The following is a 12168-nucleotide window of genomic DNA, read 5'->3' as shown; positions in this document are numbered from 1 at the left end:
TTGTGCGCTTATTGTGTTGTATACAACGAGTGTATATATGTACATCACACCTTACTTTGGACTCACAAGCCACATAAGTTATGCAAAACAATAAAATAGTGAAAAAACAAGAAACCTTGGAATACAAGTAAACCAAAGTTTACCGGGTGAGCGGCATTCCCCGCTGTTGCCATGTGCAGCTCATTTTCTGCCAACTTTACTCCTCTATATCTCCATAAGTACTGATTGCAAAAATTTGTTTTGGGGTTTAAAATAATTAGAAAATTAATCTTAACATTTTCAATAGAAAATTTTTTTTTTGTTGTTTTTTGAATATTCTTCGACACCAGGAGACACTTCAGGATTTGGGGTTGTGACAGTCAAAGGTATAATGTGCCCAAAAGTGAGTATGAGCATATGAGCGGCCCAGGCACATGCGTCTAGTACGGATGATTTCTGAGCAGATGTACAAAACTCAGAGGAAAATTTCACCAAGAAAAGCACTCGAAATCCGAATTGAACGATTTCCTCACCAGACGAAAACCGAGGGTCCAATGTACAGGCCAACCCCCCTTTCCTTTTGCCTGTTCACTTTGTCACAGCTGTATAGGTTGTAACCTGGGAACCATATTTCACTGTCAAAGTGATCCTTTATGTGGGTCTCTGTGAAAACAGTGAACACTGCATTTGACTCTATAAACAGTCCACGGATGAAAGGAATTTTGTTTTTAGTTGCTGGCTTTAGACCCTGTATATTTGTAAAGATCAATGTCATTGGATTGGTGGTATGGGGGCCTTTTTTTTTTTTTGTCCTGGCACTAATATCTGTTGTTTTGGAGTGGAAGCCATTGACTGTGATTCCAATCCAGAAATGTTCAGAGTTGGTGTAGGATTTTTGTCATTTTCTGCCAGCTTTTTTCCTTTCTGGTGCTAAAAAACCTCTCTCTCTCTCTGGAGTGGTTGTGGCTACCCAGGTTTTACCATGGTCTGGATGTTCTGTATCTTTTTGTCCCCTTTAGGTGGTGTGCCTGACAATATAAGTTATAGCATTGTCTTTCCTGAACTGAAGAGTGACACATTTCAAGATGGAAAAGCTTACTAGAAGGAAGGTTGCATTCTCCTGTTGTCATGTGGGCATGGCAGTTCCTGGGATGGTCAAAGTTGCATGCCCGGCGGTCGTGATCACTTTTTTTTTTTATCCCTCCCTGCCTTCCACTGCTGCCCACCCTTAACCCTTTCAGGGTCCGTCCCGTAGATCTACGGCTTTATGGTGAGTGTCCAAACCGTAGATCTACGCCATGAGCTCAGCTCACTCTGATAAACTGTGAGTGGTACATTTGGGCCTAGATATGAGAGAATACATCTATGTGGTATGTGTGCACCACATAAAACAGATCCTGCAGCACACTGTGTATAATGAGAGAAAAAAACTGAAATCATGATTTTTTGATTAAAACAGCAACTTTGCAGTGTTTTTTCGTATGTTTTTTATAGTTGTATTTGCGATTTCTTGGTCTCATTTGATAGAATGGAAGACATATTACAGAAATAGAGATGATTTTGATTGGTTTTATCACTGGAAATGGCTTGAAACTGAGCTCAAAGTAGCGGAAATGTTAAATTTTTGCCGATATTCAAGAGTAAACAAACGACCTCACACGTCTAATACACGTCAGCTGGTGGGTCTAATATACATTCACAAATATGGTGATGATATTTATACAATTATTACAGTATTGCATAGCAGTAAATCTTCTATTTTTTGGTGTGAATAAAAATTCATTATGTGAATAAAAAATCAAAATGGAATTTATTTGTAAAGCCTCAAAACATGACTAATGAACAGAGGAAATGTTAGTTTAGTGCCAGGAATGCCTACATTGTTTATTCTGGGCCCTATTTTGAAATTGGAATATTTTGAACTTTGTGTTAAATTGGCCAAATTAACAATTTCCGATCACTTTATTTTGTAGTTGAAACAGTTGACTTGGCGATTTCTTGTGCTCAATCGATAGAATAGAAGTAATACTAGTGAAATAGCTAAGAATTTGGTTGATTGGAATAATGTAATTGGCCTAAAATGGGAGTCAAAGTCAGCAAAATCGCCGATTCGTAAATATCGCTGACACATCAAAATTCGCGAGAGCATAATTTCGTCAATTTTCCACCAAATTTCGTACTTTTTGTTTTATTACCTTCACAAAAAGATTCTCTACGATTTCATAAGAAAAAATAACAATTATTTTTTTTGAAAATTCTTGGACACTGGTGCGTGACTCCAGATTTGGGCCTTGGACCCTGAAAGGGTTAAATACCTCTCCATATAATGTCAGTTTTTGTTAATTTAGGCATCTTTATCATGCTTCTATGTTAGTTATGTTATACCTAATATTATTCTGTAATAAATATGATAGGGAGATAACCTTTATTGATAATGAAATGTAGATGTAGTACATAAACAATACAATGGGACATGATGAATGAAACATTAACAGCATAACACTTACCTTTATTGGTGATTCTTCTTAGTGTATGGAAGACTGGAGGAGGAGAGAGATTGGATTAGTTACTGTTTGGAAGGGGAATCCCCTTCCATCAACACCTCAGGTACCAAGTACATTTATTTATTTATTTATTTTATTTATTTAATAATTTGAACATACAGAGGTACAAAAAAATACAGGTAAGAGCAGTATGCCAAAGCCACTTGTATGCATAGCATTATGGGCAGGCTTAAAATTAACTTAAGATTAACTAAGCAATGATGTAATCGATGAAAATTTCCCTCGTGACCCATGCCTTATTATTAGATCTCCTAAACACACACATTTCTGGGGTTACTTCTCTTCTCTGTGTCTTAATGCCACTAGGACCAGCTTGAGAGTCACTGGAGTCCTGTCTGGCAAAAAAAAGTGTCCAGAGAGCTCTGTTTCTGGCGTCTCTTTAAAACTTCCCTAAAATGGGCCAAGACTCTGTCACTGCACAAGATGCCGACATGGCTTGCAACATCTTTCTCAGGGTGATGTTTCTCCATAAATCTTTCCATCCTACTCCACATTTCAAAAATCTCTTTAATTTCTGAAGAAGGCACCTTCTTCCATCTCTCTTCCTCCTCCTCTGCAGCAAGATTCTGAGCTGCGATCTGTTGCTGCTCCTGCTGAAGCTCTTTCAGCTTCTCAGTGGTTAGCTCTTTGTTATGGTCCTTCACCAACTCTTCCACATCCTCCAAACTCACATCCAACCCCATGGAACTCCCCAGTGCCACAATAGAGTTCACAACTGACTTAGGCTCATCAGGGTCAGCCACAAACCCTTCAAAATCCCTCTTGTGGACACAATCTGGCCACAATTTTCTCCAAGCAGAGTTCAAAGTCCTGGTAGTCACTCCCTCCCAAGCCTTACATATAAGGCTTATGCAATGGAGGATACTGAAGTGTTCTTTCCAAAGCTCTCTTAGGGTCAAATGAGTGTCTGAGGTCACATTAAAGCACCTTTGAAACATTGCTTTGGTGTAGAGTTTTTTAAAGTTTGATATGACCTGCTGGTCCATGGGCTGGAGGAGTGGTATTCAGGGGCAAGAACTTTACTGTGATGAACCCAAACTCCTCCAAAATTAGGTCATCCAAGTTTAGAGGATGAGCAGGTGCATTGTCCATTACTAGGAGGCACTTGAGATCCAATTTCTTTTCCAGAAGGTAATTCTTCACACTAGGGCCAAACACTTCATTGAACCACTCGATGAAAATTTCCCTCCTGACCCATGCCTTATTATTAGATCTCCTAAACACACACAATTTACTCTTCGTAACATTGTTTTTCCTGAACACTTTGGGATTTTCAGAATGATACACTAGTAACGGCTTCACTTTCAAATCCCCACTAGCAGTAGCACAGAACATGAGCGTCAGCCTGTCTTTCATAGGCTTGTGTCCTGGCAGTCCCTTTTCCTCCTGAGTAATGTAGGTCCTCTTTGGCATTTTCTTCCAAAAGAGGCCTGTTTCATCACAATTGAACACTTGTTCAGGTTTCAGTCCTTCAGCCTCTATGTACTCCTTGAATTCACTTACGAATTTTGTAGCTGCAATTTTGTGCGAACTGGCAGCCTCACCATGCCTTATCACACTGTGTATGCCACTATGGTTCTTAAATCTCTCAAACCAACCTTTGCTGGCCTTAAATTCACCAACATCAGTACTCGTTGCAGGCAATTTCTTTACCAGATCGTCATGCAACTGCCTAGCCTTTTCACAAATAATCGACGTCATAACACTATCCCCTGCTAATTGTTTCTCGTTTATCCACACCAATAATAACTTCTCAACCTCTTCGAGTACTGATGATCTCAATTTTGTCAGCATATTTACCCCCTTTGCAACAACAGCTTCCTTGATTTCCTTTTTCTTGGCCACGATGGAAGATATGGTTGTACGGGATTTGTTATACATCCTGGCTAGTTCGGCCACATGTACGCCACGTTCATATTGTTCAATGATGTTTTTCTTAAATTCAGTCATATTTCTCACCTTCTTTACCAAAGGCTTGGCACTAGGAGCTTTCTTTGGAGCCATGGTAGCTTATTTAGCACTTGCAAGCATTAAAATGAATGGAATATTATGAAATATTTCATATGAACATGTGAGGGGACAGTCGCTCACTGGTAAACAATGGCACACAAGCTGGGAAGGGAGGCATACTCAGAGCTGTGAGTATGCGTCCAGGACGAACGACAATTAGCGAGTCAACTGACCATTTGCGAGCCAATGTTTGGACTAAAATAACACAATGATTTCCGAAAAGGACAACTATCGAGCCCGACGATTATCGAGGGACTGTGCAGTGGAACCTTGGTTTTTGTTTGCCCTAGTTTTTGTCGAATTCAGTTTTCGATGACTTTTTCAGTCAAAATTTTGTCCCAGTTTTCATTCAACACCTCGGTTTTCATCAAGTTGACAGCGGTCCGCTGTACCGAACGTGTCTGCCTGTGCCCACACAAAGCATGCCATGCGTTCTGAGTCAGTCTGGCTTCTTTCTCATCGGTAGAGGGTGGTAGTGATGGTGGTAGAGGATGGTAGTGATGGTGGTAGAGGGTGGTAGTGATGGTGGTAGAGGGTGGTAGTGATTGAGGTTGAGGGTGGTAATGAGTGTGGTAGAAAGTGGTAGTGGTTGTGATGGTGGTAGAGGGTGGTTGTGATAGTGGTAGAGGGTGGTAGTGATGGTGGTAGAGATAACCTCTCCTCCTCCTCCCCTCCTTGCCATCTTCCATAAGCCAACAAAAGTCTTCAATAAGGTAAAAGTGATGTTAAATGTTCATTTATCCATTTCATTAGTCCTTTATATTTCTCACTATTTTTTGTATGTAATGCTATAGTTATTCTCAATAAAATGCATTTTTTGTTAATACTTTTGGGTGTCTGGAACGGATTAATTGGATTTACATTATTTCTTATGGGAAATGTTGCTATAGTTTTCGTCAAATTCAGTTTCTGTCAGATTTCTGAAACAAATTAATGACAAAAACCGAGGTTCCAATGTAATAATAATAATAATTAATAATAATATTAACAATAAAATGCAGTAGGTTGGAAGACAGCAACCATCCAGGGAGGTACTACCGTCCTACCAAGTGAGTGTAAAATGAAAGCCTGTAGTTGTTTTACAAGATGGTAGGATTGCTGGTGTTTTTTTTCTGTCTCGTAAACATGCAAGATTTCAGATATGTCTTGTTACTTCTACTTATACTTAGGTCACACTGCACATTCATGTACACGTTCATATATACACACTCATCTGAGTTTTCTTTGATTTTATCTTAATAGTTCTAGTTCTATTTTGCCCTATTATTTAATAAATGTATGGAAGAAGGTAAGGTACCTAGGGATTGGCAGAGAGCATGCATAGTTCCTTTGTATAAAGGCAAAGGGGACAAAAGAGAGTGCAAAAATTATAGGGGGATAAGTCTGTTGAGTATACCTGGTAAAGTGTATGGTAGAGTTATTATTGAAAGAATTAAGAGTAAGACGGAGAATAGGATAGCAGATGAACAAGGAGGCTTTAGGAAAGGTAGGGGGTGTGTGGACCAGGTGTTTATAGTGAAACATATAAGTGAACAGTATTTAGATAAGGCTAAAAAGGTTTTTGTGGCATTTATGGATTTGGAAAAGGCACATGACAGGGTGGATAGGGGGGCAATGTGGCAGATGTTGCACATGTAAGGTATAGGAGGTAAATTACTGAAAGCAGTGAAGAGTTTTTACGAGGATAGTGAGGCTCAAGTTAGAGTATGTAGGAAAGAGGGAGATTATTTCCCAGTAAAAGTAGGCCTTAGACAAGGATGTGTGATGTCACCGTGGTTGTTCAATATATTTATAGATGGAGTTGTAAGAGAAGTAAATGTGAGGGTCTTGGCAAGAGGCATGGAGTTAAAAGATAAAGAATCACACATAAAGTGGGAGTTGTCACAGTTGCTCTTTGCTGATGACACTGTGCTCTTGGGAGATTCTGAAGAGAAGTTGCAGAGGTTGGTGGATGAATTTGGTAGGGTATGCAAAAGAAGAAAATTAAAAGTCAATACAGGAAAGAGTAAGGTTATGAGGATAACAAAAAGATTAGGTGATGAAAGATTGGATATCAGATTGGAGGGAGAGAGTATGGAGGAGGTGAATGTATTCAGATATTTGGGAGTGGACGTGTCAGCAGATGGGTCTATGAAAGATGAGGTGAATCATAGAATTGATGAGGGGAAAAGGGTGAGCGGTGCACTTAGGAGTCTGTGGAGACAAAGAACTTTGTCCTTGGAAGCAGAGGGGAATGTATGAGAGTATAGTTTTACCAACGCTCCTGTATGGGTGTGAAGCATGGGTGATGAATGTTGCAGCGAGGAGAAGGCTGGAGGCAGTGGAGATGTCATGTCTGAGGGCAATGTGAGGTGTGAATAAATGCAGAGAATTCATAATCTGGAAGTTAGAAGGAGGTGCGGGATTGCCAAAACTGTTGTCCAGAGGGCTGAGGAAGGGTTGTTGAGGTGGTTCGGACACAGAGAGAATGGAGCGAAACAAAATGACTTCAAGAGTGTATCAGTCTGTAGTGGAAGGAAGGTGGGGTAGGGGTCGGCCTAGGAAAGGTTGGAGGGAGGGGGTAAAGGAGGTTTTGTGTGCGAGGGGCTTGGACGTCCAGCGAGCATACGTGAGCGTGTTTGATAGGAGTGAATGGAGACATATGGTTTTTAATACTTGACATGCTGTTGGAGTGTGAGCAAAGTAACATTTATGAAGGGATTCAGGGAAACCGGCAGGCCGGACTTGAGTCCTGGAGATGGGAAGTGCAGTGCCTGCACTCTGAAGGAGGGGTGTTAATGTTGCAGTTTAAAAACTGTAGTGTAAAGCACCCTTCTGGCAAGACAGTGATGGAGTGAATGATGGTGAAAGTTTTTCTTTTTCGGGCCACCCTGCCTTGGTGGAAATCGGCCAGTGTTTACCTTTAGTTTACCTGGAGAGAGTTCCGGGGGTCAACGCCACTGCGGCCTGGTCTGTGACCAGGCCTCCTGGTGGATCAGAGCCTGATCAACCAGGCTGTTGCTGCTGGCTGCACACAAACCAACGTATGAGCCACAGCCCGGCTGGTCAGGAACCGACTTTAGGTGCTTGTCCAGTGCCAGCTTGAAGACTGCCAGGGGTCTGTTGGTAATCCCCCTTATGTATGCTGGGAGGCAGTTGAACAGTCTCGGGCCCCTGACACTTATTGTATGGTCTCTTAACGTGCTAGTGACACCCCTGCTTTTCATTGGGGGGATGGTGCATCGTCTGCCAAGTCTTTTGCTTTTGTAGTGAGTGATTTTCGTGTGCAAGTTCGGTACTAGTCCCTCTAGGATTTTCCAGGTGTATATAATCATGTATCTCTCCCTCCTGCGTTCCAGGGAATACAGGTTTAGGAACCTCAAGCGCTCCCAGTAATTGAGGTGTTTTATCTCCGTTATGCAGGCCGTGAAGGTTCTCTGTACATTTTCTAGGTCAGCAATTTCACCTGCCTTGAAAGGTGCTGTTAGTGTGCAGCAATATTCCAGCCTAGATAGAACAAGTGACCTGAAGAGTGTCATCATGGGCTTGGCCTCCCTAGTTTTGAAGGTTCTCATTATCCATCCTGTCATTTTTCTAGCAGATGCGATTGATACAATGTTATGGTCCTTGAAGGTGAGATCCTCCGACATGATCACTCCCAGGTCTTTGACGTTGGTGTTTCGCTCTATTTTGTGGCCAGAATTTGTTTTGTACTCTGATGAAGATTTAATTTCCTCGTGTTTACCATATCTGAGTAATTGAAATTTCTCATCGTTGAACTTCATATTGTTTTCTGCAGCCCACTGAAAGATTTGGTTGATGTCTGCCTGGAGCCTTGCAGTGTCTGCAATGGAAGACACTGTCATGCAGATTCGGGTGTCATCTGCAAAGGAAGACACGGTGCTGTGGCTGACATCCTTGTCTATGTCGGACATGAGGATGAGGAACAAGATGGGAGCGAGTACTGTGCCTTGTGGAACAGAGCTTTTCACCGTAGCTGCCTCGGACTTTACTCTGTTGACGACTACTCTCTGTGTTCTGTTAGTGAGGAAATTATAGATCCATCGACCGACTTTTCCTGTTATTCCTTTAGCACGCATTTTGTGCGCTATTACGCCATGGTCACACTTGTCGAAGGCTTTTGCAAAGTCTGTATATATTACATCTGCATTCTTTTTGTCTTCTAGTGCATTTAGGACCTTGTTGTAGTGATCTAATAGTTGAGACAGACAGGAGCGACCTGTTCTAAACCCATGTTGCCCTGGGTTGTGTAACTGATGTGTTTCTAGATGGGTGGTGATCTTGCTTCTTAGGACCCTTTCAAAGATTTTTATGATATGGGATGTTAGTGCTATTGGTCTGTAGTTCTTTGCTGTTGCTTTACTGCCCCCTTTGTGGAGTGGGGCTATGTCTGTTGTTTTTAGTAACTGTGGGACGACCCCCGTGTCCATGCTCCCTCTCCATAGGATGGAAAAGGCTCGTGATAGGGGCTTCTTGCAGTTCTTGATGAACACGGAGTTCCATGAGTCTGGCCCTGGGGCAGAGTGCATGGGCATGTCATTTATCGCCTGTTCGAAGTCATTTGGCGTCAGGATAACATTGGATAGGCTTGTGTTAATCAAATTTTGTGGCTCTCTCATAAAAAATTCATTTTGATCTTCGACTCTCAGTCTGGTTAGCAGCTTGCTAAAAACTGAGTCATATTGGGACTTGAGTAGCTCACTCATTTCCTTGCTGTCATCTGTGTAGGACCCATCTTGTTTAAGTAGGGGCCCAATACTGGACGTTGTTCTCGACTTTGATTTGGCATAGGAGAAGAAATACTTTGAGTTTCTTTCGATTTCATTTATGGCTTTTAGTTCTTCCCGCGATTCCTGACTCCTATAAGATTCCTTTAGCTTAAGTTCGATGCTTGCTATTTCTCTGACCAGTGTCTCCCTACGCATTTCAGATATATTGACCTCTTTTAGCCGCTCTGTTATTCTTTTCTGTCGCCTGTAAAGGGAGCGCCTGTCTCGTTCTATTTTACATCTACTCCTCCTTTTTCTTAGAGGAATAAGCCTTGTGCATACATCGCGTGCCACCAAGTTAATCTGTTCTAGGCATAAGTTGGAGTCTGTGTTGCTTAGTATATCTTCCCAGCTTATATCGGTTAGGACTTGGTTTACTTGATCCCACTTTATGTTTTTGTTATTGACGTTGAATTTGCTGAATGGTCCCTCGTGAGTAGTCTCATTATGTCGGTCTGGGGCTCCACGCATACATGTCTGAACCTCAATTATGTTGTGATCTGAGTATATTGTTTTTGATATGGTGACATTTCTTATCAGATCATCATTGTTAGTGAAGATGAGGTCTAGTGTATTCTCCAGTCTAGTAGGCTCTATTATTTGCTGGTTTAAATTGAATTTTGTGCAGAGATTTAAAAGTTTGTGTGAGTGTGAGTTTTCATCAGAGCTGCCTCCTGGTGTTATTACTGCAACAATATTATTTGCTATATTCCTCCATTTTAGGTGCCTTAAGTTGAAATCCCCCAGGAGCAAGATGTTGGGTGCAGGAGCTGGAAGATTTTCCAGACAGTGGTCAATTTTTAACAGCTGTTCCTGGAATTGCTGGGATGTTGCATCCGGAGGCTTGTAGACTACCACAATGACTAGGTTTTGGTTCTCGACCTTTACTGCTAAAACTTCCACTACATCATTTGAGGCATTAAGCAGTTCTGTGCAAACAAGTGACTCTGCAATGTACAGGCCAACCCCCCCCCTTTTGCCTGTTCACTCTGTCACATCTGTATAGGTTGTAACCTGGGATCCATATTTCGTTGTCCAAGTGATCCTTTATGTGGGTCTCAGTGAAAGCCACGAACATTGCCTTTGCCTCTGCAAGCAGTCCACGGATGAAAGGTATTTTGTTGTTTGTTGCTGGCTTTAGACCCTGTATATTTGCAAAGAAGAATGCCATCGGACTGGTGGTATTGTTGGTACTGGGGTGGGGATTTTTTTTCCGGCATTAGTATCTGTATCTGTTGGTTTGGAGTGGAGGCCATCGACTGTGGTTCCACTCCAGGAATGACTGGATTTGGTGTATGATTTCTGCCATTTCCTGCCAGTTTTTTTTCCTTCCTGGCACTAAAAAACCTCTCCCTCTTGAGTGGCTGTGGCTACCCAGATTTTCCTATGGCCTGGATGTTTTGTATCTTTTTTTCCCCTTTAGATGGTGTGCCTGGCAATTTAAGTTATAGCAGAGTCTTTCCTGTACTGAAGAGGTACATATTTCAGGGTGAAAAAGCTTACAGGAAGGGAGTTTGCATTTTCCTGTTGTCATATGGGCATGGCATTTTCTAGGGTGGTCATAGTTGCACGTCCCGTCTGTTTTTCCAGATTTCCCATGCCTGCAGATACCAAGTGCATAGTATGTGCACAGGCTTGGTTTCCGTTTGCCTTGGGTTTCTGTGACTGTATTCCCTGTTGGTGCATGTTTCCCTGTCTTACTCCTATCCTCCCTAGCACCAACAATGGAGCTCCCACCAGTTGTTTTTGGTAATATATCCTCACTATTGCTAGTGGAATCCTCTTGTTTGCTATTTCCTGCAGTATTTCTAGTTTGCAATATTGGTTTTATCTTATCTTTGACTACACTTGTTTCCCTACTACGGCTCCTGTCCCCTATGAGGTCATTTATATGTATTCCTTCCTGCGTATAATTCCCGACTACCTGGACAAAATCTCCAGCTTCACCATTACTGTCTCCCAGGACAGCACCTCCAGCTTCACCATTACTGTCTCCCAGGACAGCACCTCCAGCTTCACCATTACTGCCTCCCAGGACAGCACTATCAGCCCCACATTTACTGACTACAGTTTCTTACAGTTTCTGACTACATGGCCAGTATCAAGGGCAGTACCATTCAACCCAGACTTTTTATGTTCCCATCTGTTGTAGAAAGCTTCCAGGTTTTCTATGAAAGCAGCTTTGATGTTATCCTCTTTTAATACCCTTGTGATTTTAGTCCACAGATTTATCTCATTTGGGCATACCCAAAAACACTTCCCTGTTTTAATACTGCTTGTAGCTAGTTCTTGGATATCTGCACAAGGGGCGTGACACCAATTTCCACAGAAATGACAATTTATTCATGTGGAAGCCCGTTTGTTTGATTGATTGCAGACTATACAGAGCTTCATAATGATTTGAATGGTTGATTTACTGTAATTCTACTAGCAACCTCTTGAATATTCTGTTAATAACCTCCTTAAATGAAGCTCTAGCTATTTGTATTTCTATTTCTAACTGTACTTGTATATTGGACAGCTTACCGTGCACATTCTTGATTTATATTTATTGTTTGTGTTTGATAAGGGCGCCTACAACCCCATCCGTTTACAGTCTGCTTTATTGTCCAACGAATCCGTTTGAAACCAGTCAAGGGTTCGGACCAGTCGATCTGATCTGATCAGTGGGTCACTTATTTAATAAAACATACTGGTCGGTGATTTGGGCTAACACATGAAGGATCTACTGGAAATTATCTACCCGAGTAATATGTGATTTGATTGATACAAAAGTATAACTTGCGTGTTGAAGAAACCGGTGATTTCTGGCAGCTCCTACAGTGATGAACGGTCGAGCCTCAACC

At 41.7% G+C, this 12168-nt stretch overlaps 1 long non-coding RNA gene across 1 annotated transcript in view; it reads right to left on the bottom strand.

The window, feature by feature from the left end:
• Positions 1–732: 732 nt before the first annotated feature.
• LOC138852558 (uncharacterized) overlaps positions 733–12168 on the bottom strand; it is a 470174-nt gene continuing 458738 nt past the window's right edge. The window contains exon 2 of the long non-coding RNA XR_011391864.1: positions 733–2294. This is a non-coding gene — a long non-coding RNA (uncharacterized lncRNA). The remainder of the gene's footprint in view (positions 2295–12168) is intronic.

The sequence above is a fragment of the Cherax quadricarinatus genome, chromosome 11 (genome assembly GCF_038502225.1).
Source record: "Cherax quadricarinatus isolate ZL_2023a chromosome 11, ASM3850222v1, whole genome shotgun sequence".
NCBI lineage: Eukaryota > Metazoa > Arthropoda > Malacostraca > Decapoda > Parastacidae > Cherax > Cherax quadricarinatus.
This window is presented reverse-complemented; position numbering and strand designations above follow the sequence as displayed.